The sequence below is a fragment of the Protopterus annectens genome, chromosome 2.part0, assembly GCF_019279795.1.
Source record: "Protopterus annectens isolate FY-2018-M chromosome 2.part0, PAN1.0, whole genome shotgun sequence".
Taxonomy (NCBI): Eukaryota; Metazoa; Chordata; order Ceratodontiformes; family Protopteridae; genus Protopterus; species Protopterus annectens.
In genome coordinates this window covers 147,513,857-147,538,918 of record NC_056728.1, presented here as the reverse complement: position 1 = coordinate 147,538,918, position 25,062 = coordinate 147,513,857, and positions in this window count along the sequence as shown.

Here is a 25,062-nt window from a genome sequence, read left to right as displayed (position 1 = left end):
CCGCGGTACCAGATCGCAATAAAGAAGAATTGCTGGTTTTGGTGTTGGTTTGGTTTGTGAACTACAGATTGCTGCTATTTTTCATGAGTGTTTGGGAAAACATACTGGACCTGATCATCACCAACATGGGGACTCTATGCTCTAGACCAGAAGTGTATCCCTCACTGGTAAGATCAGACCATAAACTAATCTCACTGGATATTCACATCCCGACTCCGCCCCCTGCCCTGAAAACCACAGTGAAAAACTTCTCTAAAGCAAATTTCACACTCCTCAAAACTGAGGTGGAAACCTTCAAAGCCCCTGGGCCTGTGGAAAATATGGCCCAGACCGCAGAATCCTTTATAAACACATTCTATGAACACCTTCAGGAATGCATGGATCATGCAATCCCAAATAAAAACAAGACCCAATCCTCCAAAGGCAGACGTCCTGTCTGGTGGACCCCAGCCATAAACAAACTATACAATAGAAGGAGGAAGCTACTACATGATAGAGCAAAATCCCAAAAAGGGAAGGCATCTCTAATCAGTATTAGCAAAAAACTATGGGCACTCATAAAATCATCTAAGGCCAGCTTCGAGAGAAAAGTTGCACAGGACACTAAGGATAATCACAAGGCTTTCTTTAGTTATGTTAGGAACCTGGGTGGAAATTCCCAGATATGCTCAGAATTAGTTCAAAATGACAAAAAATACACCGAACCCACAGAAATTGCCAACATACTAGCTGGCAGGTTCAGCGCAAACCCCCACCCTCCCCACCAAAAGGGCAAATATCTATCCCAGTGGAGTGCTGCCCCCCTGACATCTCAGATGCTCAGGTAAGAGCTGCCCTCTCCAAAGCAAAAAACACAGCATCAATGGGACCAGACGGTGTCCCAGGCTGCGTCCTACATGAACTCCAAGAAGAGCTAAACCCAAACATAAAACTACTGTTCAATCTCAGCCTTACTAAAGGATATGTACCCAAAGAGTGGTGTGCAGCAACAGTGGTCCCTCTCCACAGAGGTGGTGCCTCAATGGATCCTGGAAACTATCGCCCCATAAGCCTGACTAGCTTGGTCTGCAAAGCTATGGAAAGGATCGTCATGGACCTCATAAATAAAGATATTGGGGACCTACAGACACTGGATCCTACCCAGTTCGGCTTTGTTAAGAGCAGATCCTGCCTCTTAAACCTGGTCAATTTCTTTGAAACAGTCACCAAGGCCATTGACGAGGGGAAGGTGATCCACACAGCCTACCTGGACCTCGCAAAAGCCTTTGATACAATACCCCACTCGGGCATTATAGATAAGCTCGCCAGCTTAAATATAAACCCCTATGTCACTAGATGGGTTGCAAACTGGCTCAAGGACAGAACCCACATGGTTAGAATTGCTGGAGCCATGTCAGACTCCAAACCAGTTACAAGTGGCATCCCACAAGGCTCAGTCCTGGGACCTCTCTTGCTCGGTATATATTTCTCGGAGGTACAGGCCAACACGGAAGGACTGTGGCTGACCAAGTTCACAGATGACTGCAAACTGGGCGCCATAATCGACTCTCCAGCTGACACAAGCATCCTCCAAAAGGGCCTCATAGAAACAGACAACTGGTGCCAGAGCCATGGCCTCAAGCTAAACACCAAAAAGTGTATAGTCATTCCCGTTGGCAAAAACAAAGTGCCCACAAATTACCACATAGGTGGTAATCCATTAAATACAGAAGAAGTAATTAGGGACCTGGGGACCCAAGTTGATAGCAATCTCTCATTTGACAACCACATGGCCAAAGTGGTTAGAAAAACATTTTATATAGCCCACCTAATCATGAAGGGATTCACATCTAGATCAGGGGAGGTCATCGTGCCTCTTTACTCATCCCTCATCAGGCCCATAATTGAGTACAATGCCCCATTTGGGATGTACCTTACCAGACACCTGCAGCAACTGGAAAGACCCCAAAAGTACCTCACCAAGAGGATCAAAGGGCTCAAACAGATGCCATATGCTGCCCGGTTAAAGAAACTCCAGCTCTACTCAGTGGCATACCGCCTGCTCAGAGGCGATCTGTGCCTGACATATAAAGCCATGTCCAACCCGGAATTAATGGACATGCTGCACCTCAGAAAATCCAAATCCCATCGAGCTACGCGCTTGAGAGAGTCGAACCTCAGCACTGAAATAAATAGGACATGCTGGAGGGACAGATTCATAACCCAGAGGCTCCCTTCACTCTGGAATAAAATCCCAGTCCAGGTTAGGCAGAGTCCCTCATTGACTCTCTTCAAGAGGAATCTTGATGAGTGGATGGGAGTTCATATTTTTACCCCGGGTATCACTTCTGTGTCACTGTTAGACAGAGGCACAGTATACTAACCTCGAAAAAGGGCATAGCAAAATTAATTTAAAATGGGTGGCAAAAGCCAAACACACTCTGGCTAGGCTTATAAATGCCCTAGGGCAGATAGCCTAGTATGAACCTATAAACCTATGAACCTATAAAGGAACCCAGGGCAGAAAGAGACCTATGTAGTACTACGAAATAATTCTCTTCTTCTTCTTCTTCTCAGAATGAGATGGGAATAGAGAAGTACTACTGAACCATTAATGTTACCATTCGTAACCACACTGGGAGAAATTAGGCCTACAGCTGGTTGATCAAACCTACTAGACCGCCTGCCATTTAGATGGGCTTGCACTGGACAGCCAATGTTGTTCATGCCTATTTGGAACAACTGTTGACAATGCATGAATCACAATCACTATAACAGTGAAATTAATCAGGTTCCATTGTTTCGTGGGTTCATAGTTTAGTAGTAGGCTAACTGCCCTTGTAGGCCATATTAAACCTAGCCAATTTTCCATTCAAAGGTGAGAACCAGATCTTGTACCTTGTGTCTGTGAGGTAAAAACCTTAACCATTCTACCAACCCATAAGCAGTAGTAGGTCAGCGGACCAAACTAATGTTCTTACAATGTCATTTAAAGGAACATGACATGAAGAAACAGTCTCTGTGACTGATCACAGGGTCAGATTTAGACATAAGCTAAACAAGCTACAGAATTTCCGAATTTATTTTCATTTTTACAGCTTTTTTGCAACTTGATTTATGCCTTTTCTACAAATTAATTTTCTATTAATAAATGTACTGAAACTGATTAACATTTTAAAAGTTCTAACAGAGTACCCCTCCTCCCACCACCCCATAGTCTTATTCTGTCATAACACTTGCCAAACAGGGCCTCTACTTTCTTATACCCTAGGGTCTGTATGTGTCTAAATATGTTCCAGACTATTTGTCACTTTTCCAAAGTCAGGAAGATGGCAGTCTCTATTTTGCTTGTCATATTTCCTCAATAAAGGAAAACTACATTTTCCATTTTGTAAAGTAATGGAAACACAGCTTTCTTCTCCTCTGAGTGTGTGTATGAGGTGTTGACAAGTTGTTTTCTCTAGTCTATGGTTTGATTCTTTCAGCTTCCATTTGTCTACTGTGTGATTCACTTAACCAGACAGTGCTCTAGGGCAATTGGGAAGCTAGGCTAGGCTCTTCAGTGGTCCTCTAGGCAGAATGCCTATTTATAGGGGTGTGGGGTTTTAGGTGGCTATATGTGTGTGTGTTTGTGTTTAGAGTCATGCATGGATGTGTGAGTATGTATGTGACTAACTGAGATCCTACTTTAAGGTAACTGTTGTATGATAATTTCCTTTTTGCCAAGCTGCAGTGGCCTCAAAGCTGATTATGGTTATTATGGAAGATGCTAAGGGCCTAAATGACTCTGCCCTCCTCAAAAACTGTTTTCTTTAAATATCAGGGAAATTTATCATTTGAAAATACTATTTTCAGGTACACAACTGCTGTGATGTCTGTGTTCAGCACACATCCACACATATGTGTGCATGAGCACCCTTATAGGGACCTAGAAACAAAATGCTAAGTAGTATACTCAGAAGCTAGAAATGACAACAGCAATAGAAACTTACAATGGAGCTAGTTACCCAGCAGAAGAATGAACCAACTTATGTTAGACAAACCAAAATATCTATTCATCGTAACTGTCTATTTTTTGTTGATTAAACAACACAACTTTCAGTTGGCATATTACTTATTGAAAAGAAAATGACAGTGCTGTGAGGTGAAGTTTCTTCTTTTTTTAGGTCATACCTCTACTTATCAACAGCAGCAGCAACATAGGAAAAAATAGTCCATCACCAGAAGCTAAATGTTTGACCCACACAGAATATCTATCGACAGTAATTTTCAGTGGTTCACATTCTATGCCTCTATAATCATTTGTAGGATGCTTACAAAAGTTGAGAAATGCTAATTACTGAATTAAATAGGAAATAAGCAAACAAAAAGTACACAGATCACTTTTATTTCAGAATGCAAGTCTGAAAACACTTATAAATGTTTTATAATTTAAACAAATATTTATACAGTTATAGCTAAAACTTTGCTCTGTTAGTTTAAATAATTGCTTAACATTTAGCATATTAATTTCTTAAAGCATCAACATATTAACATGAATCAGGATTTTTTTCCATCTGTGAAAATGACAACAAAGTCTTAGTTTACTAATCACTATTAGTTTACAAAATCTACTGAGATTATGCCTATTTTACATGCAAATAGAAATGAAGATCCTCATTCAAAGAACATATGTCAGCCCCAAATTACAGAAATGCAAGATATGCAGTGACGATATAGCATTCGGATAACTTTTATGTTCCATGTGTGTAACGTGTATGCAATGCAGGTATGCTAGTGGAGACAGCTTTGTGCATGTTTTGTACTTCCAACATAGGAAGATGTAGATTCTCCCAAATTTGGTGCATTATTGCAAGCACTAAGAATCAAGCAAATGTCCAGATTATCTCTGAAAACATTTATTCTTTCAATCAGTCAGTCAATCAGTCAGTCAGTCATTCTGTCAGTCAGTCAGTCAGTCATTCTGTTATAGCTATTTTACATTATTCAAAGTAGCTGGGAGACATTATCTTCCCCAGAAAAGATACTAGTAATATAAAGATATTGGATGTGCCATGTCAGATTCATACACTTTGCATACTCAGTTACTGTTTTCAGTTTCACATCTTCCATTTTAGTTTTCCGTTGCTCCACAGTATTTAGCAAAGTACATTGTACTGTTTGCAGTACTTCTGAGATATAACTGAATTAATGTGTTTTTATACTTAAATCACATTACAGAAGTTAGCTATCTGGAGTAAACTGCTAGTTGATTAGGTCTGCTTGAGGGACGCAGCTAGTTTAAGGCACCTAATACTCCATACCCCAACTGTATCCTTCCAGGAACTCCAAGACACTTAAACACCCAGCACCCTATATTATTTTCTACATTCCAGTTTATTAAACACTGTGTGAAAACTGAAAAAAGAAAGCATTTTTCATTTTAACATTGAACTGAACTTCCTATAGCCTGCTGGGTGATGTTCCCTCATTCTTTTTTTTCCCTTAAGAAGGTAATCTCATTACATTTTCCTGTTAGCACCTTAACTTTCCATATCACACTCTTGCATTCCACCTATTTTCCAGAGAAAAAGTACTAAGCTTCCATGACTTCAGTCATATGTTATGCCCTTTATCCTCCCTCACCATTCTAATCATATCCTCCATGCTCTCCAGTGTGACTACCCTTCCCTAAAATTGCCCCAAACTAACTGCAGCAGCTGCTGCCAAGTAAATGCCTTATAAGGGGGAAAGGGGGCATTAGCTTTTTCTTTCCACTGCATTCCACTTCTAAATATAGTCCCCCCTTATTTAATTTGTCTTCCCCACTTTCCATTCACACTGAGCCTGCTGGTTTAGTTTTTCTGCTATACTAACTCCTGGTACTTTTTCTAGTTCTGGAATTTTTAGTCTGGATCTTTCAATTGCATTTAATTGCTCTTCAGTTATTTTGTACCCTCCCCAGGTGCAGTACCACATACGTGCCTGATTTCCACTGCAAATACATTTCTTCAGACTTAATCTCCTGTCAATGGCTATTCAGCAAATCTTTGTGTCTGTCTTTCCTCATTACCCATATTACACTTGTATTTGTCAGCCCATCAAAAAATCCAACACCTTACCATACACATCACTTACTCTATATTCCCTAAACACTAAATGCTTACACACAAACATACACATGCACGCTCACACACACACATAAACAGAACACACTCAAGCGCGTACACGCACACACATACAGTACACAAACACACACACACACACACACACACACACACACACACACACACACACACACACACACACACACACACACACACACATGCACACACGCACCCATGCACACACGCACACAAAGACCACACACACTTGCACACCTAGCTTATGTTCGGAAGTTTTCTGGTTTTTAAAGGCTGGTATATCTCTTCTTAGCAGCAATATTTGTACTTTTCATTGAAAACCCAGGAAACATTTTGCTTCACATTGAAACCCTGCACAAATATTCAGACTGTATCTATTGGATACTCTGTGTAGTTTTATACTAAAGAGGTGTTAGTCTTTAAGCTACTGAACAAGATGAACAATTTATTCACAATTATAGTTCTGAGTTGCTAAATTAAAGACATGTAGAAGCAAATATAGGTAGCTTTTGCAATGTCTGCAAATAATCAGTAATGCCAGACATCACAGAAGTAGATGATTGCACTCTTTAGTGTCTGTTGATTCTACAATAGAACATAGATTTGAAGAGATAGAATGCTACCTGCTTGCATCTTAGCTTCTTCAGATTTACAAGAAGAGGCGATATACATTTTCATATATACATGTCCGAGGCAAGAAAAGAGTTTTTGAGCTCATTGGGGTATGTTATTTGTCTTCAAATAGCTAAAGAATAAAGATTTTGGTCTATAATACCACAGAATGTTTGTTACTGCTGCTCTTTTTGTTGAATGAATTTACCTGACATTCATTTCCTCACAGCTTGTGGCAGGGACCATGCATATCACTGATGTATCATCACTGTGGTTAAAATGTTAGAAAACTTTGACTTCTTCCCTGCGGATGCTTTCTTGAGAAATGATTGTTTGTAGTGCCCCAGTTATGATAGCAGCTTATGTGACCTGACCCAAAAAATTAAAAAAAATCATTGTTAATGCAGTTGAAATATTCAGTTTTCAGAGCACAAAACACAATCTATCAACTTTTACATGATTAAAGTTTTAATCCTGTTCCAGCATACTAATGCATTGAAAGTGGCTGCATTATTTGCATTAATCCATCAGTTGTATTTCCCATAAAATCTTGCTGCTGTTAAAGACTTATTTATAAATCAGGTGCGGTAGGCACTTTTTTATTGCAAGCCATCTGGAACCATTGGCACTAATGGTTAGCAGGCAACAGTGATTTCCTTTCACCACCCATACTGATGGGGTTTCCCACAATGCACTCTGCTGTGAATTCCTGCTTGCTAAGCCACAATTTATTTTTGAAACTATAAAAGTTTGTTGTGAATTAGTATAGTATAGCATAAGCAGGAACTTAGAAGGTTTCAGTGGTTTTCTGTTTAGAGGAACCACACCTTTTTCTCTTTTCAAATAAACCACCAGGCATTCTATGTATTTGATTAATGCATATTACCTAAGAACACTGAGACAAATCCCTAAGACTTCTTAAACAAATAGTAATACAAAAACAATTACGTTACTGAACAGCTCCCATCTTCACTCTGTAACAGTGCGCTAATTTTTACTAGCGAGATTATTTACATACCTCATTGTTTGCTGACACAAATTGTGTTATTTCCATTTGTGCTGTGCATCTTACAAATCTGCATCAAATGTTACTACTGACAGTGAACTATTTGGCATAAATAAAATTATTCAAAGAAGGAATACTTCAGAAAAGACAGTCTCCTATGCAATTGGCTTATACCTTTCAGTCTATGCAATTAATGAGTTAGAGGGTCACACCCACCCAACCACCATTTAGCTATTGTTTTCCTTATTTCTATACCCATCTCTCTATCTGCCTTCTTTCATATGTTCTACTTTACTTTGCCTAGCTTGCTTAATCTAGAAGTCAGTTGTATAGTTTCTTTCTGTTATGCAATTCCCCACTTACAGCCCTCGTGAGTACAGCACTAAAAAGTACAGAATGAGAAAATGACCATACTGAGCTGCAAAACAAACAAACAAACAAAAAAAAAACAACAAAACAAAAAAGAAACAAACAAAAAAAAACAATGAAGCTAAAGTGTTGAGGAAAAGAAGTGAAATTGTGCTTCAATGGGCTGAAAGACAAAGACATGAAATATATTTTCAGATGACCTTCTTAGTCTCTTCCAACTTTACTATACCTGAACAGAATGTTCTAGTCCTGCTTATATTATGCATATACATACTACAAGTCCAGTTTATATTATACATACACATACAACAAATCCAGTTTATATTATGCATATACATACTACATACTGTAACATTTCTGTGATCTTCCTCTTTACTTTTTTTCCTAAAGCGGAGTATAAATGTCTTTGGACCGGATTCACAAAGGCTTGCATGGAGTCTAAGAGTAGAGTAAGACTCCAGCAAGCCAACATGTCTGCCAAGCGATCCAGGAACAGCCGGCAGGGGCGTGCAAGAGAGCTCCTAAAACGACTCTTGCACGGACAGGGTTAGTTTATGCAAATTACCTCATTTGCTGCTGAAAGCTATGCAAATGAGGTAAATTTGCGATCCAGGAAACACTAACCTGTCCGAGTAAGAGTAGTGTTATTTTCAGAAATGTACTCAGTTGGCAACTGAGTACCGTTCTGCAAATAGCCAAACGGAGCCATGACAGTTCCAAATAAAGGATGCAGCCAGTTGAGGAAGCATACTAATGGCCAAATATATGGCCATTGGCATTTTTATCCGTTGCAAAATACTAAAAAATTTTTTTTTTCCTCGATCTCCGATGTTTAAGCATAGCGCAGCGCTGCGCAAACATGCGGCACTCTAAAAACCAGAAAAACAAAAACTAAAAGCCACAAATAGGGATTTTATTCAAAATATTCATTTTCCATGCTGGTGAATGGCAGGCGGAAGACAACATGGCTACTGAGTAGTGGTTGCTAAGGGGAGAAGCACAGTCTGAGAGATGTAACCAAGCATTAGTAGGCAATCCTATGCAAATGAGTATAAGGATAGTGAATCCCAAATGTCCCTGCAATTGAACCATGTCCATAGAGTGCAAGAGTAGGATTAGGGGAGTAACAGAGTAGAAGATAGGTGACATCATAAGGGGGTATGTATCAAAAAGACTGTAAGCTTATTGGAGCAGAGTGGCATGTGTTTGCTGTGAGTTACTCAGGGCTGGAAGAGGCGTGTCTACAGTTGTCTGAACTGAAACCCAGAAACCAAAGGTGTACGCCGTGGCTATCACTGATGTTCCTTGTAAAGCTGCTTACACTGTATGCGCGCGTGTGCGTGCCAGTAAACCCGTCTAAGACTGTGTGCATGTGTGTGCACCCGTGTAAGCCCGAGTAAGGATGTCTAAGCTTGTATACACAAATGTGCACCCATCTAAGCCCGTGTAAGCTTGTGTAAGACTGTGTAAGCCTGTGTGCACGCGTGTGCGCTTGTGTGTGTGTGTTTGCACTTGTTTGCGTGGCGCTGCCCCCTGTGGAAACAGAAATGGGAAAAGGAAGGAAAGGAAGTAGTAGGAAGTTAACCAAGGAGAACTAGCAGAGCTGCCAGGTGAAATCAATCAGAATCAGCCAATTATACAGGCAGTACACTAGCCTAGCCCAGCCCAGCACTTAAAACTCTGCAAATAACATTCCCCCATGTTTTTCTCAGAAACACTGCAACACTGCAATCTACAAAGAGAAGTGAAAACTTAAAAAGCTTAACTGAGAGAAAAGAATGTTAGGGGCTGCCATTGCTATTATAAGGCAACATGTGCAAGATGCTGAGGGTGGTGCCATTGTGAATGCTGTTGAACAACCCACAGTGAGGAGACAGAGAACAGTGTACAGACCCAGGGTAACCTACCAGGGGATACATGAGCTGGAGATAGTGGAGCGCTATAGAGTGGACAGAGACCTTCTGCAGCAAATTGTTGAGCTGTGCAGGCCACGCCTCACACACAGAACCATCAAAGGGGAACCCATCCCAGTGGAAACCAAGGTATGTGTTGGCCTACGAATACTAGCAACAGGTACCTTCCAGAGACCAACTGGTGATATGATGGGGATTTCACAGGCATCAGCATCCAGGGTACTGCACCGGTTCCTGAATGCCATGTCAGCACATGTCGGGGATCATGTATATTTTCCCAGTTCCCATGAGGTATTGGCCAGCAACATGCATCTCTTCCATCAAATAGCGGAATACCCTGAGGTAGTGGGTGCAATTGACTGCACGCACATACACATCAAAGCACCAGCCGGTGAGCGGGGTAGGGCCTACATCAACCACAAGGGCTTCCACTCCATTAACTGCCAGGTCATGTGTCATGCCCAGGGCATAATACTGAATGTGTGTGCTGGCTGCCCTGGAAGCTACCATGATTCCCATATCTGGCATCTGTCGCAGCTGTACCAGACATTTGCTAATGGGGACATCCCTGATGGTCACTTAGTGGGGGGTGTTGGATACGCACTGGAGCCGTGGCTGATGACACCCATCAGAAATGCACACACACACCTGAACAAGAACACCATAATGAGGCACATGCACAAACACGAAATGTAATAGAGCGTGTGTTTGGGATGCTCAAGTCATGGTTCCGTTGCCTGGACACATCTGGTAGAGCCTTGCAGTACTCACCAACTACATGTACCCAAATTGTTATGGTATGTGCCATGCTACACAATATGATCCTGCGAAAACAGCTGCAGCAGAAACAGCATGGGGCAGGGCCAAACAGCCCCCCACCATTGCCAAGGCCTGCACAGGCACAGAGTGACTCAGAGGAGGAACAACCTGAGCCTGCCCCAGTAGGCAGAAGGAGGCATGCCTGGTATGCCTTGGCATTGGCAAAGAGGTAATGCATAGCACATACACTAGCTCAGTAGGAACCCTGGAAATGATACCTCTCTCTGACTCGCGCATAAAATAAAAGGGATGCCTAACTTGACACTACCTGTTTTCAAACATGTATAGGGAGTGTACTATGTGCATCTGACATAGGCAGCCCTGCAGCATCACCTGAGGCATGATTGCCATGTTTTAAGCAATATAAAGCAGTGCTAAGCAGCCTTTACCAATATCTAGTATATGTCCACAAAATTGCTTGTGCCAAAGTTGAGCAAAGTCAGTTAAACATGCTCATATCTACTGTACTGTTCCTTAAGCAATCTGGTCTGCCCAGCATGGCAATAAAAAGCAAAAACAGGACTCAAACCCAGGACATTGTGCATTATAGTCACAGTACTGAACCACTAAGCCATGATAGCATTTTATTAGCACAGACACAGCAGGACAATTGTACACTAATGCAAACACAAAGAAATGCAGTATCATCCCCCTAAAGAGGCAAATGGGTAACCTCCCCCACATGCCTATGCAGACCGAGAACATCAGGCTAGGCGATGTGATGTGGGTTGTGTAGGCTATGAAGTGGCAGTGTAATATACGTGACATTGGACGCCAACATCCATAGTACAGTAGTATGCCACAAGCCACTATGATAGACAACAGTACAGACTAAAATGGTGTCCTGTACATAGCAGTGCAGGCATAGCAAATGTGTATAAGTGTCAGGTGAAACCCACATCCTATGTACACCCACAGTAACAATCAGGTGTACCCCCGGGTAGAAATGTACAAAGAATAGCTGTTCCCCCTATATGTAGAAATGTTGGTAAGTCTATGCAAAGTGTCGCATGGAAGCCCTGCAGGCACAGCATGATCCCTGTTGATCTATGACACAAAGGTGAGCCCGGCTGTAAAAATACAACTTGATTTTCCATACACATATTGTATAAATGTCTATACTGGGCATGGTCACAAACTCCAACAAATGTAGTGGATTCCATTCAGCATCACACTGAAAGGTCATACTGGGCATGCTCACACACTTAAAGAAACAAACCAAACGTCAGGCAGCAACATACCGAAAAGTCATATCGGGCATGCTCACACACTTAGGCTAAATACGGATGTGATAATCAGGGATCTATGGACAAATGTGTATAGTCATCTCTACTTCCAGAAACACATTGACAGAGTGGTTGGAAAATCATGCTATGTCTTCACACAAACTGCCAAGGTCTGTGCATGTAGGTCAAAGGAGGTTCCCACTACTCAACAGTCATCAGACCTGTCAGAGAGTACCACAACACACTTGCAATGAATCTGACTAGGCACATTCAGCAGCTAGAAAGTCCAATGAAGTACCTTAACAAGAGGATTACTGGCCTCAAATTGTCGCCCCATGCAACAAGACTGAATGTAACCCGATCTGTACACTGTGGCATACTGTCTACTCAGGAGATCTCTGCCCAACAGACAGGTTCATGTCATTGTTACACTCAGATCTGTTCAGAGTTACAGCTCAATGGCCGTAAATGTACAGAGCCAACTGATATTGCCAACATCCTGGCAGATAGGATCACTGTTAATTGTACCCCCCTCTCACCCATGAAAGAGCACATCTCTATAATGGAAGACTGCAAAGTTGCTGTCATCATGGCTGCACAGGTAATAAACACTCTCTAAAGCCAGTATCACAGCAGCCATGGGACCAGATACCTTCCCAGGCTGTGTAGTATCTACTTCCCTGAAGTAAACATTAACATGGCAGGTCTGTGGCAGTTGAATTTTCCAGAGGAATGCAAACCAGGAGCCAGAATGGTAAACACAAAAGATGTGGACATCCTACAAAAGGGCCTCACTGGGACAGATGGCTGTTGTCAAAGCCATGGGCTCTAGCTCAATGCCAAAAGGTGCATTGTCATCCCCTATGTTAAAAACTCTGTAGCCAAGAACTACAACAGAGGTGGTAGTATACTTCACACTGAAAGTGTGACAAGAGACCTTGGGTCACAGGTGGACAGTGGATACAACTGTGATAATCACATTCCCACAGTAGTCAGGAAACCCTCCCATGTGGCACACCTCATGACGAAATGCATCTCATGCAGAATGGAAGAGGACAATGTTCCCCTCCACTCATCACTCACTAGAACTATAATAGAGTATAACACCACTGTTGCTATGTACCTCACAAGACAACTACAACAACTGGAAAGCCAGCAGCAATACCACACAAAGAGCATTAGCGGCCTGAATTACATGCCATACACAGACCATCGCAAAATGCTCCATATGTACTCCCTTGCATATTGTCTACTCAGAGGTGTTCACTGCCTAACATACAAAGCTATATCAAACACAGAGCTGTTGGATATGGTCCACATAAAACACTCACAGTCCCTCTGACCTGTGGACCCAAAACCACGAGTGAAATACAAAAGGAAGTGGTGTACCCATTCACTCTATGGATACCCACACCTTCAAGTTAGTGGCAGAGCATGAGGCCTTGGAGACCATGCAAGTGCAACTAACATTGGCCAAAGCTGGCCATCAGATTGTAGCCTGCTACAGATCATGTACCTTGTCTCAGGAACCTCACTCAGTATTCCAGAACAGTGGAAAGTATAAAGGTCCTATCAAACACCATTATATGAGGAGATTACAACTACCCAAACAGTGAGTGGTGGAATTACTCGTGTACAACGTCCTTTGCCCAATGTTTCCTAGAGTTAAAAAATCCCGAACACGCTGGAACAGCTGATCACCACGCCCACTAGAGGTGACAACATACTGGACATGATCATCACCAACATGGGGTACCAGTGTTCCACTACAGAGATAAACACCTCGCTGGTAATATCAGATCATGAAGTAATCACACTGGACATCCACATCCGGCCCCCTCACCCAGTCAATGAAACCACTGTGAAGACATTTCTAAAAGCAAACTGCACACTACCCAAGACCAGAGTGGAGCGTTCCAAAGCCCTCTTGCTATAGGATAATGGTATACAATCCATAGAATCATTTACAAGTGCATCCTATGAGCATCTACAGGGATGCATGGAATGAGACATCACAAATAAAACCAAGATGCACACCTCCAAAAATAGGACAGTAATCAGGTGGTTGTTGCCCATAAATAAGCTAGACAACAGAAGGAGGAAACGAACACATGACAGAGCCAACTTCACTAAAGGAAATGCATCACTGATCATTATCAGGACGAAACAATGATCGCTCATAAAACAATCCAAGGACAGTTTCTAAAGACAAATAGCCATGTGAGAATAATAATCACAAAGCCTTCAGTAGCTATACCAGACATGTAGGTGTCAACCTCCAAATATGCTGTCAGCTACTGAAAAAAGGAAAGAAATACACCAAACCAACTTTCATTGCCCACATCCAGGGGGACAGGTTCAGTGTAAACACCCCAACATCACCCCCAAAAGGGCCAGTGCCCATCACAGAAGGATGCAGAGCCCCAGACGTCATGGACATGCAGGTAAAGACAGCCCTCACCAAAGGTGAGAACACAGCATCAATGTGACTGGATGGTGTCCCAGGCTACGTCATACACTAGGTCCATGAGGAACTGGACCCTCACTCACATTCACTGCCCAGACACAAGCATACCACAGGCTATGTACACAAAGAATGGCATTCACAAACAGTCATCCTGCTCAAGAAAGGAGGTGCCACAACAGAACATGGACACCATTGCCCAATATGTCTACTCAGCCTGGTCTACAGAGCTATTGAGAAAATTGTCATGGAACCCATAAACAGAGACATTGGAGACCTCCAGACACTGGACTCTCCACAACTTCACTTTGTGAAAGTCAGATCCTGGCTCCTAAACCTAGTTGACTCATTTCAAACAGTTACCAAGGACATAGATGGAGGTAAAAGTAGTCCACACAGTCCACCCGGACCTCCCGAAGGACTTTCCACACCATTCCCCACTCTGTCATCAGGGACACGCATACCAGCTGGAACATTAACAGCTATGTCACAGAATGGGTGGCCAAGTGGCTCACAGATCAAACACACATGTTCAGAGTTGCTGGTGCCATGTCCAACTCTAAGCCAGTCACAAATGGCATCCCATAGGTCTTGTTCCTGGGACCCCACCTGTTCAGTAGATACTGCTCAGAAGTACAGGCAAGCATGGGAGGTGTATGGCTGAACAGGTCTGCAGATGAATGGTAACTGTGGTCCATAATCGACTGCACGGCTAACACAGACATCCTCCACAAGTGTCTTACAGAGACAGATACCTGGTGTCAAATCAATGCCCTCAAGCTGAATGCCAAAGAATGCATAGTCATCCCCTTTGGTTACAACAAAGTGCACACAAATTACCACATAGGTGGTAATCCAGTATGTATGGAGAAAGTCATTATGGCCCTGGGGACACAGTAAGATAATACACACCCCTTTGATTATGACATGGCCAAAGTGTGTAGACATTCCTTCAATGTAGCCCACCTAATGTCACCTAATGTAACCCACTTTGTATAGTCTGATGATGTCACCATCCTACAAATAAACCTGTGGAAAGGATAACTCACAGTAATATGTATAGTGTGGCATGTAAATGCATGCCTCTGTAGTATCATAAAGTAGCTAGGTAGTAGTTTGAATCCTGAACTTGACAAGTGTCTGTGTTTGTGTGTGGTCTCCTTGTGAAGAAGCAAATGTTTTGGAGAGTAGTAAAACACCTTAAAAGTGTTAAACTAATCTCTGTCAAGTCTGATTATGTCACCATCCTACAAATATACCTATGAAAAAGGGACCCCCTCAGTAATGTGTATAGTGCGTCATGTTAATGCATATTTCTCTAGTTTCATGAAGTAGGTAGGTAGGTGTTTGAATCCTGCACTTGACAAGTATGTGTGGTCTCCTTAGGAAAGAGCAACCTTTTAGGAGGGTTGTAAAACACCTTAAAAGTGGTGAACCAATCTTTGTCAAGTCTGATGATGTCCCATCCTACAAATATACCTGTGGAAAAAAAAAACACAGAAATGTGTATAGCGTGTCATGCTAATGCGTACTCCTCTAATATCATTAAGTAGGGGTTTGAATCCTGCACTTAACAACTGTGTGTTTATGTGTGATCTCCTTGAAGAGGAGCAACCTTTTTGGAGAGTAGCAAAACACCTTAAAAATAGTATACACATCTTTGTCATGTCTGATGATGTCACCATCCTACAAATATACCTGTGGAAATAAGAACCCCCAGTAATGTGTATAACACATCATGCTAATGCATGCTCTTCTAGTAACACTAAGTAGGGGTTTGAATCTTGCTCTTGACAACTGTTCGTGTGTGATCTCCTTGGAAAGAAGCAGCCTTTTTGGTGAGTAGTAAAACACCTTAAAAGTGATACACATCTTTGTCATGTCTGATGATGTCATCATCCTACAAATATACCTGTGGAAATGCAAACCCCCCGTAATGTGTATAGTGTGTTGTGTTAATTTGTACTTCTCTAGTATCATGAAGTAGTTAGATAGGGGTTTGAATCCTGCACTTAACAACTGTGTGTTTGTGTGTGGCCTCACCTTTTAGGGGAGTAGCAAAACACCTTGAAAGTGGTAAATTATCCTTTGTCAAGTCTGATTATGTCACCATCCTACAAATATACCTGTGGAAAAAATACTTCCCAGTAATGTGTACAGCATGACATGTTGATGCATACTCCTGTAGTATCATGAATTAGTGTTGGTCAATGTGTTAGGGGTTTTGCTTTTACTACCATATGACATATCAGTAGGCATTGCACATGTGAGGTAGCTATGAGGCAAATACATAAACGTGCCTGTTACCTCAAGTATTGCATGTGTGGGAAACCTGCTTTATCCAAGTACACAGTTGGCATCTTTGCCAAACTGTGCTGCTGCTTCACAGACCTTAGGTCACATCTGTATGCCTGTGACAAGGCCAGCCACTGCAGTGATGCCTAGCCTAGGTCATCCGTGTCACACACACTCATTACAGTTTCTATTGAATTGTGTGTGTGAGGGTTTATGGCTGAGGTATGTGTCAGACTTGTTCAAACGCAGCAGAGTCTGTCAATGATGACTATGCATTATAGGTATACAACAACCTTTGTTGACATGCATGCAGACCCCTGATTGCTTATGTGATCCACTGAGGGATTCCAAAATACCTTAGGGAATGTGATTATCAAAGGAGGGATGACGTAACACTAGGTTGCATGTACACATCGGTACCTGTTCATGATGTTGGTGGCTACTTCCTATGTGGTACTGTGGGGATACTATGTTCCGTAAAGGTGGATGACTACACTTAGTTTTGCCTATAGCTTTACAGCATGGGTTTGACAACAGGTATCTGTCTGTATGATACCCTTGTGGAGGATGTGTGTGTCACCTGGAGAATGCAGTATAGGCCACAGTATGCATTAGCACACATGGACAGACATATCCCTACTGTGATTGCTTGTACCTAGGAGAGCCATATGCCAAACAGGAGTGGTCTCAGTAATGGGTGCAGCTGAATACCACTGGTTACTGGCATAGTATAGTACCTGGAGGATCCAAATGTTGCTGTGTGTCCTACATCTGTGTGTCAGTTGTCAGGACATCTGCTAACGATTGGTTATGGTCAGGCTGTTGCAGTCATGTATACTACCAGAATTCAAAACAATGACCGATAGTAACAGTATCACCCACAGCACAGTGTCAAACCATGTCATACACACGTGTACATTCACCATTTCACGGCCAGTTCTTACATGGGTTTGTGAGGTGCCCAATAAGGGCATTGCCTAACATGAATGTGTTATGTGTTGAAGAGTGTTGCACAGCCACATGTGAGGCATCTATCCCTCAGGTATATTAAGTGTGCTGTGCGGATGAGGTTTGGGATACTGTAGTGTGACCTTACAGTGGGTGTCTGAATACACCATGTATAGCATGTTAACGTGTACTGCATATGTCAAAGGTGTGTATGTTGTGTGCATGTGTATCGACTCTGTCTATCCGATGTCCACTACAGTGTTGCCACAATTGTGTGGGATGCTCTGTGTATTGTATGTGTTTTAGGCAGCTACCCACATTACTAGGATGTGCATAATCTCACAGCAAACATGCACAGCATGCAGTATGTGTAGGTGAGTTACGTGTACATAGCCTACACCTCACCTATGACATGCACATTTAATTAGCAATATTAAAGGTATAACACACTCACCAGCATGGCTCTGCTGCCTTGCTGTCACACCAGAGGGACTTACAGGGATATCAGACACTTTGTCAGTGGCAACAACTGTGGCATTGCTACTGTGTGTTTGCAATCTTACAGTAGTACAATGATGGACAGTCACAGGCCTACAGATTATGTTCCTAATTATTAGTATTGCACAACACTAGGCACCACATCGTCTAACTACACAGTACACATCTCACATAAGCATGCTCTACCAATAGAGGTAACAGTATTCTACAGCTATGCCATGTTACCTGCATCCTCCATGTCAACTTGCTGGGTGGCTCCAGCCTCCATTATGATACATGTCAATTGTTGTGGTTGTTGTTGGCCAGGAGCCACCTGGCTCAGGAGCAGCTCCTCCACTCTGGTGACGGGGGAAGGATGGCTACCCCCCCACCTGTGGCAAGCTGTTGTCTGCGGATATCAGATGCACGCTGCCAGACATGTCTAATTAAATCACTGCAGTGATGGCGTACCTGCTCATATGTCTGGTTATGCATGCCTATGTCATTTACTCTATGGACAAGGTCTTGCCACAGCGCAGCCTGCTCATGCTGGTCCTGGCTGGTTCTGGAGAACAGCAGTGCATAGTGCTGCACCAGGCTTGCTGTGATCGCTTCCTCCTCGGCCGTGCTATATGCCGGGTTACGGTGGAGGGACATCACCCTTGAAGACAATTAAACAATAAGTGTGAGCAAGTCATGTGGCACACGTAACATTCTAAAGTACAGATATAAATTAACTGCCATATATAGCAACCTATTGGCTGTCAGAAGATATACACGTTCAATACCACATATCAGTTCTCAACACACAGATACCTGACAGTGCCTGGCACACTCTATATATCAAACCATGTTTTGCACAGCAACTAATGTATGACAGTTTGTAAGACTATACAACAGTACATGGCACACTGTATGTGACACAATGCACCACCTAGCCACAAGAGGTATATATCATGCTAATGCATCATGAAATATGTAATCCATTGCAATGAATGTAACGTTCACTGACAGCATTACCAGTATACCACACTAGTCGTTGATGGCGGACCCCTGCCTAACATATGTGCACATTCATTGATATAGGTGGCATACTGCTGACTAGACTATCCATGTTGCTAGATACGCAGTTATATCCTGTAACACACATATGACCGAGGACATGGTACAGGCATACCCACACACACAGCAGACATACATAACAGACACAAAGGTATGGCAACCCAGGTGACCTTTACCTGTGTACCTTACAGTACTGTGTGTCAGTAGTTACCAGACCTTATGCCTTTGGTAAGTAATCTGTGAGGACTACAGGGAACACACATAACAGTGGTTCCAATAAATGTGCACGTACACCATACTGTGCTGTTTAGGCATACAGCTTCAGGTAGTGCTACAGTTCATACAGGATTTGGATTCACCAGCAGTAACACACATTAAGCATACATGTACTGCTTTAGCCTACAATGGGACACCCCAGTCATCAACAAGGGACTACGTCAGACCATATGGCATACTGCTTTTTCTGCCTACCAATTGCATACACATCTTTTGCTGGGATCACAGCTAGGAAACATAATACCATGACTGAAACAGTTTGCCACTAAGCTATCACACATATACCGAACTCTGACACATTCACCAACACATTCACCATCTCACTCAGTCAACCTCACATATCGATTATTGCAACAAGCACATGTGGGTGTGTTGCACTTCATAGGTAGGTAAGAGGCTATTGGCCCTAGGGCCTATTGAACTCTAGCCATACGCTACCCTGGCCTCTAACACACAGGTATTTAAATTACACGTGGCCCAGTCAAGCAGGGACACTGAGATGATTGCCTGGGTGTATTCACTATCTCCCATACAATCTCCAGGATTATTTATGACAACTGCTAATTAGGGGTTTTGTTTGCTATGAATAGTTGGTTAGTTCCAGAGTATGGGATGTGTCTGAGATAGGAATCTATCCCTCCAGCATGTGCTGTTTATTGTGGTTAAAGGTTTTGGGTTCCTAGAGTGTGTAGCTCATACAGATTGTGATCTGTTTATGTGGCGCATGTCCAACAGATCTGGGTTTGACATAACTTAGTATGTCAGGCAGAGGTCACCTCTGGGTAGGTGGTATGCGACACAGTCTAGTTGTGGGTTTGTGGGACGGTCTGCATAGGGCATCTGTTTGACGCTGGTATCACTCTTTGTGAGGTATGTCTGTGTCCTTTCCACTTGCTGTAGATGTCTTGTGAGGTACATACCACATGGGTCATTGTAGTCTATACTGAGTTTTATGTGTGTGGAGTAGAGGGGAACACTGACCTATTTTTCCATGGATGACACACCTTTTGTGATGACGTGTGCCATGTAGACAGATTACATGACTAGTGTGGCACTGTGACTATCGAAGGGGAGACTACTGTCCACCTGTGTCCCATGGTCTCTTCTCACACCTTCGGTGTTAGGTAGACTACCACCTATGTGGTAGTTCATGGGTACTGCGTCTTTGCAAGGACGGATGCCAATACAGTGTCAACATTGAGCTTGAGTCCATGGCTTTGTCACTAGGCATCTGTTGCAGTAATTATGACCCTGTCTCTCTCTCTATATATATGTGTGTATATATATATATATATATATATATATATATATATATATATATATATATACATATGAACATCCATTGCTGTACATATAGATATGCATATAGGCACTTATACAGTCCACCTATCATGGTGGGTATATGAAGTATGGGAAGGTTGTGATGTATACGGTTATGTCATAACATTGCACAGTGTTGTGCAGAATGCATTGAAGGTGTTCTCAGCCCATGTAGGTTTAGCAGGCCTCACTGGCTGCAACACTGCAAACCTGATGAACCATAACCACAACCTTTAACCACCACATGTCATATACCAGCACTGTATGCTGTCTGGTCTGCCACACACTATAACCTACATAGAAATATGCACATAACAACCTTCAACAACATATATATATCCACCTTTCACAAACAGTTGCTGTATGTCCCTTGCTCAATGCACATGTACAGATGCTAATATAGCTGACACGGACAGTTCCCTCCATATGTGTGTGCCATACACTCACAAGGACCACACTGTTGTAAGTACATGTACCTCACAGCTGACCTGGTGGGCCTTGCTGCAACATGAACAGGTGTCACGTGAGCACACAGTAATATTAGAGGGTGTATACATAGCTGCTAATGCTGAATTAGCATACTAGCCTGGTACAGCTGTTGCCAGTGCTAAGCTTCACATTAATATGGCTATCATGCATTTGTTACTCTGTCACATCCATGTTTGCATAACCGTATGGGCTACTACCTCAAACAGACATTGTACACACTACTGTACAGAACACAGATAACATGGATCAGATGTTTGACATTTAATGCTGAACTACATATGTCACCATCACATCCCACTGCACACAGCAACACACTCATTTCCCCATGCCAGTGTTTATGCAGGGTATCTGTGCATTGATACTTACTGCTGCCACATATGGATGATTCAAACTATATAGAGTACCCTTCATAAACATCTACTACATTCCAGTAAATACATAGCTGTTACATACCCTTCCTTTGTATATGTTCATATATGTTGCTGTATATCCTGGTATACTTCTTTTAGTAATATACGTTTTGCTGTCAATATCACTTTTACTGTTCAAGATTTTTTTTATAGATGTATATTTCAGAATATATTGGTTTTCAATTTTTTTCAATATATTTTTTGTTCAGTTTCTTTTTCTATATATTTTCTTTCAATTTATTTTTCAATATATTTTATTTCAATGATATATTTCAATATATTTTCTTTTCAATATATTTTTTCAATATAATTTCTTTTGTCAGTATACTGTTTTTTCAATACATTCTTTTTGTTATATTTCTTTACTTTACCTCACTTTTTCTTTTCTTTTCTTTTCTCTCTCTCTCTCTCTCCCTCCCTCTGTACCTGCAATGGAATGATTGCATGTGTGGACAGCAAGCACAGACTGCTTTTATAGGTATCTGCACATGTGCATGTGATGGCCTCTGTACCAATTGGTGGCCACCATTTGGCAATTGCATGCAGCCTGCTGTGTGGTACTTGCAGTACTCACTGTCATAGCACCCCAGTGCTATACATTGCTAGGTCAGGTAGGCGTAGCCCTTTCAGAATTCCAGAGTGGGGACCATGCTTGTTTGCTGTGGATACCGTTGTGTAACTCAGAAGGTTGGTATACTTCTTCTAACTGTTGCTAAGGGTGTAGCCAGTTATTTGTATGTTGTACTCAGACCTGAATGTTGCCTTTTCCAGTACACAGTTGATAGTGTAGAATTGTACTCACCCCTAGAAATGCTAACACAAGATACATGGGAGTATGGTGTTTCTTTACAACATCCACTATTAGCTGTCATACATATGTAGTTATTGAGATGTTTTCATTTGGCACATGAACTGTTTGGGAACAGCTATATTGTGGATATTAATGTACTCACTTCGGCACTGTTTGCGCTTTTTATTTTGTTGACATTATCACAGGATGCTCATGAAACTGGACAATTCCAGTACTGTATGCTTACATACATCCTTGCTGTACCTTGAACACACTGGTATTTTGTACGTTTGGATGGGGAATGTCCTACTATGATACTGTTTGGGGGTTGGGAATGCTGCTGTAACAGTATTTACTGCTAGAATGTCTGGTTCTGTTATCACAGTCATGTAATGCAATTCCACAACAACTGCTGATAAAGTTCCACAGAACAGGTTTTGTGTTATGGCATTCCTATCTTTCCTTTACATTCACACTTTCTGATGCATGATATATATATTTCAGCAACATCCTGCTTTATATCTACTGTGGCCTAGTGGTACTTCATGCAGTCTAGTGTGTCCAAGGTCCGTGGTTCGAGACTGACAGTGGTGTTTTATTTTGCTGCTGAGCAGAACAAGGCCCCTCATATGCAGGGTGACTAAGACACTTTTAAGCAGTTGTAAGTGGGTTTGCATGGGTTTGCATGACACTTAGCAATACTAAGCTAAGCGCACACAGGCGCACACTCGCTCAAACCCACTTACTGCTGCTTAAAAGTGCTTACTCCCGCTAACCCCCGCGCTCATTTCTTTGAAAGAAAAGAAAATGGGGAGATAGGAAAGTGGTGAAAAAGGGGCACAAAGAGGGAAAGACAGTAGGGAAAACAGCTCGGGATATGCAGGATGGGTGTAGGGAAGGTCCATAGCTGCCCATTTCTTTAACAGCAACAGCTGTGCATATACTAATAATTTGGAGGGAATTTTGAAACCTTCCACCCCTGAGAGAGGGGTGAGGACAACAAAGTGGGTTGTACTGCCGAATTGCAGTTTCTGTGTCCAGCGGACATCTGTGCAAAATTGGCAGCTATGTATGGGGCGTAATTTTTTGTGGGAGCAGAATGCCCATTTTTTTTTTTAGGTGAGACTGGAATGTGGGGTAGGGGAAGTAGGTATGTTTTGGGAGGCAGGTTGGGGAGGCAAACAGACAAGACAAACAAGACGCATACAGGGGCAGAATATGACACATGGGGTGGGTGAACACAATTGACAGGGAAGGATGTTTGGAAATCGCAAGCCCATGAGCCCACAGATGGTAACAGTGGAACTGAGATCCCCACCCATGGGCAGTCACCACTGCACCTTCATGGCCCAGAGGGTGGCTGTGCTGGGGGCTGTGTAGGAGGGGCAGGCTCACCCATGAGTCACGCCACTCTTGCCTTGAGCTGGCGTAGGGGATCAGCGACTGAATGCTGGATCTCTCTACGCACCATAGCCTGGACCCTTCAGAGGGTGACAGGTGGCCCTCCTCCCGCCAGGCTTGCACGGGGGGATGAGCCCCATCCACTTCAGCACTTCCACCTGAAGGTGGCACAGGACCAATGGAGGAGAAGGTCCCGGGATGGGCACCGGACCTGCTGGTGCCAGGTGCCATCGCCAGCTGAGGTGGGACAGTTGGATCCGCTGGGACCGGTCTTCCCATACGTTCTGTGTTTAGGTGAATTTAATGACAATATAGCCAACAGCATTCCAAATTAGTTGTAACAGCATGCAGTAATATCCCCATTAACCCAACACACCAGAGTTCCAAAAGTTGAACAGCAAGCATAACACATGCATATATTGAATGACAGTGGACATTCCAACAGCATGCAGGAATGAATGGTGGCAACAGGCCACCAGGATTGTGGTGTTTGAACAGGGCACATGCATCAAAGTTATGCAGATATTTATGAACCAATAGGACATATGTCCCAACAAATGTTATGATATTACACATACCCATTGAGGTGTGGAATTGATTGCTTATGCACATACAGTAGGGTGTAAAAAGATACCTCCATTAACAACTTATATGAACTTATAGTTTACATTACATTCCTATTGACTGCAGGTATATATCCACTACATGTATTATTACACTAGGCAACGTTCAGTACATTGTGGGATGTGTTTTGCTAGTTCATTATGTACCTGACCTGTATCTAATATACAAACTGTCCAGGATGCAGATGTTACTGCTCTGTATTTATATATTTTAATTATATTCATATATCTACATATCTGGATGTGTTCAGGTGACATTACCAGTTAAATTTTAACAGCCCCCTACATTTTTTGCAGCACAGTGGCATTTCCGGTGCACACAATTACAAGCTACTCATATGCCAGATTTACCTATACATGCTAGCCTTGAAACTACAGTTGGAGACTGTATATATGCTTAAGAGATACTGGCACTCCCTTCATACTCTTTCTATGGGCCTACCCAAGTGTGGGTTGACAGC